Source organism: Chelon labrosus (genome assembly GCF_963514085.1).
Source record: "Chelon labrosus genome assembly, chromosome: 1".
Lineage (NCBI taxonomy): Eukaryota > Metazoa > Chordata > Actinopteri > Mugiliformes > Mugilidae > Chelon > Chelon labrosus.
This window is the reverse complement of record NC_140337.1, coordinates 8,426,095-8,429,966: the sequence shown is the minus strand read 5'-3', so window position 1 is coordinate 8,429,966 and position 3,872 is coordinate 8,426,095.

The following is a 3,872-nucleotide window of genomic DNA, read 5'->3' as shown; positions in this document are numbered from 1 at the left end:
AACACTGCACACATTATTGCATTCCTGGACACCTTACATGACATGCTCACTGTTCAGAGACCAGAGCATACCCGATATGTCATCATATGGGACAATGTTAGTTTCCATAGGGCTGCTTTGGTCCGCAACTGGTTTACAGACCACCCATCCTTCATGGCACTCAACCTCCCTCTATACTCTCCATTCTTAAATCCCATCGAAGAGTTCTTCTCTGCCTGGCGCTGGAAAGTGTACGACCGTCATCCTCATCAACATGTAGCCCTTTTACAGGCAATGGAGGAGGCATGTGGAGATATTGACCAGGCATCATGTCAGGCCTGGATACGGCATTCAAGGAGATATTTTCCCCGGTGCCTTGGACTGGAGGATATCGCATGCGATGTGGACGAAATTTTGTGGCCGGACCCAGAAAGACGACATGATGCAGGCTGATTGTCTTTTTTTTCTTTTTTTTTGTGAAATCACTATTTTGTGTTTTGACTTTGTCTTGGTTTTGATGAGTGTGAATAAACACCAATACTTGAAGTTTGGATCCTTGTATGTTTACATGACACTATGACAAAAGTATGACCTCAAATTGACATCTATACACAGAGAAAGCAAAAGCCAGATGTGTTTTGTATTCATACCATCAGTGTGTAGTTGGCACATTGTGTGCTTAGTATATGATGGCTTGTGTTTACTGTTTGACACGAAAACACCATTTTTACGAAGGTGTGAAGAGTTAATCTAGCTGTGTTCGCTTTTGCAAGAGAACTACAATGTTGTGATAATTTGGTGAAAGGTTTTCTTATTTGTGTGTAGAGTTTTGCAAAAATAGCCAATAGTTACAAAAAATGTGCTTAAGCAATCAGAAAAAACTGTAATTGTACAAATTAGCTGAATTCTATGGCTGTAGAGGTATGAAGGAGAAAACCAGAATGGTTTGGGGTGAAACTATTGAGAAGAATATGCCCACCTACCAAATACTCACTCTTAAAGGGGAACTACTGTTTTTTACAACCTGGACCTTATTTCTGGCATAAAATACGATTGTTTACTCACCCATATAACTTTGGTGTCATTTGGAGTCATTCGGAAAATATTTAGCTCCAGTGGAGCGTCGCATATATCCATATAGGGAGTGACTGGGGCGGGCACCGAAACGCAGCCTCTAAATAACGCATTATCTGCCGTGAAACTCCTTTCATTTCACCAATATTGTGTTATGATACCCTAGTGCTATTCCCCGTTGAGTCCGTAGTTACCTGTTGTCTATTCGGGACATGCAGTGGTTTGTTGTTTTTTTGGCCAGCTGTTCCTCTCTCTGCCTCAGCATCTTCCTCTCAACAAGCTCCTCATCTGTATACTCTGGCTCAAAACAGTAACGACGTCCATCATAAACAAAGTCGTCGTCCACAACCTCAGAATCGGACAAATAACAAAATGTTGGTGAAATGAACGAGTTTCGCGGCAGATAATGCGTTGTTTAGAGGCTGCGTTTCGGTGCCCCAGTCACTCCCACTATATGGATATACGCAGAGCTCAATATCTTCCAAAGGACTCCAAATGACACCAAAGTTATTTGGAGAGTAAACGATCATATTTTTTGCCAGAAATAAGGTCCAGGTTGTAAAAACCAGTAGTTCCCCTTTAAGTTTCACTCTTTTTGCTCCTTTTTTGTTCTCCACCAGCTGCTAAAGCAAATATTTAGCTCTTATGCTAGCTTAATAAATGCTTTACGTTCACCAGCAAGTTGTTAACTGTGTCTGTAGGCCGTTTGGTGGTACACAGGTGGTGGAAAGGGATTCATTAAAAGTTTTATTTACGGAAAGTGTTCATAAGAGCAGTTACAATAAACTGAAGCAGCAACATTGGACAAAACACTGTGGCACTCTCAGGATCCATAAAGCTAAATGCTGCAGAGTCGGGAGGTAATTACTGTATATGTAGATTCATCCATACAATAAAGAGTCTAATAAATCAATGAAAGTAAATTCACTGAAGATGATCAGCGTTTAATAGTGATCATGTCTTACATAACTTTAACCCCACAACCAAAGCCCTGTTATAGTTTTTGCGATTATCGGCTTATATAACACGCAGCACTGAAATGAAACAGATAAAGATAGACTACTGTAGTCGGTGTGGGGGTCATATATTTCAGTGGGAAGCAGAGACGGCCCATGAAAATGATCCACAGCTGTCCTCTCACACACACACACTAACACCACACACACACATACACATACACGCACACAAACAATGTGAGGAAACATCCCTGAGCTCTTCTCCAGCACATAAACACACTCCACCTCCAGTCCTCTCCCCTACGTCTGCGTGTCACCAGAAGCTCTTGCATGTGTTGCATAAGCGAGCCGCTGCCAGCACCTTCGGGTCATCTCACAGAAAAACCTTCCAGACACAGACAGAGGGAGTGATGGAGAGATCCGACAGATGAGTGTGTGTGTGTGCGTGGAGGCGAGAGAAGGAGGGAGAATACAGTCTTCTTTTTCTTTTCTTTTCTTTTCCTTTTTTTTTTTTTTAACTGAGGGGGCCGACGTGAAGCGAGGGATGTGCAAAGTGAGCGATGACAACCGTGACGATCACACCTCTGGCTGACTAATTCCTCCTCTGCCGTTGGCAAATTAGTACGTTAAGCGATGAGAGGCCCGGATGATTGGCAGATGGATGCTGCGCACAGGAAATGGAAGAAGGAAAAACAGCAAAAATATCTCACCTCATAAGTAATACTGACTCCTGCAATGAACACAACATCTAGGAAATGAAAGCCTGGAAGACTTTTCAAGTGCAAATCACAAAAAAAAAAAAAGTCAATCAAGATTCAGACGGAAATCTAATCTGCAGCGCATTTATAATTGCGATTTCCACTTCAATAAAGGCTCATTGAGAAATTAAATGTCAGCGAGTGTCACGGCTTGTATTAATTTTCGGTCTTAAACCTGCATTAATCAATTTTTTCCCCCCTTCCTCTTCGGAGCAGCTGTAAACGCACCACTGACACATCACGGCCTTATAAAGTTGATTTAAAACACCCGGATCTCGGAGGAATTGCAGAGCTGGCTGAGTCACATTGCATGTGATCATTTGATCTGTCCTAATATTGATCAGAGTACCTTTAATGTATTATAAATTGCAACGCACGGCCTAAGGAAATATGGATTTATTTACATGCCTTGAGACTTTTGAGTCGTCCCCATAAATCAAAGCAGAACTGTATTTCCTGACAGTTTTTTTTTTTTTAAACAGCTCCTCTGCCTGAGTGCGAATAAAACAAGCATTGTGATTGATGCGCCGAGGCAGACAAAGCAGAAAAAAAGAAGAATACAGCGCTGTGTTGTGGAAATGTGGTTTAGAGTTGTTGATTTTGTACCAGTTTGCTTTCCAGAGTGCAAGCCTGGCAGTACAAGAGAAAGACAAAGACACAGAAGCAGACATAGAGAGGCACAGAGTCTGCAGCAAGCAGCTTGTTTGGGCTTCAAAAAAAAGAAAAAGAAAAAGAAGAGCAGTGCTGTAAAGATTCACCTATTTTATGGTAATTATTCAGAAGTATTTATCTGAGAGAAGCAGCGAGAGCAACAGCCTGCAGCGCATAACAAGACACCAGAGCTCCCACCGTGCTCACCTGCATGCGCCAGTGTTGGTGTGTAAAAGAGTGTCTCTGCAGACAGTACAAAGCTTTGTCCCCGAGCCCCCACCCAGAGAAGAATAGGGTCAGATTGAGATTCAAGTTCGCCGCCATCAAGGACACGTCTGTGATCTCTACACACACGCAGAGACACACACACACACGCACAGCACGGTTCACACTTTCAGTCTGCATTCAAGGAGGGAGTCTTTGGGGAGAGACAATAGCAGCACATGCATATATT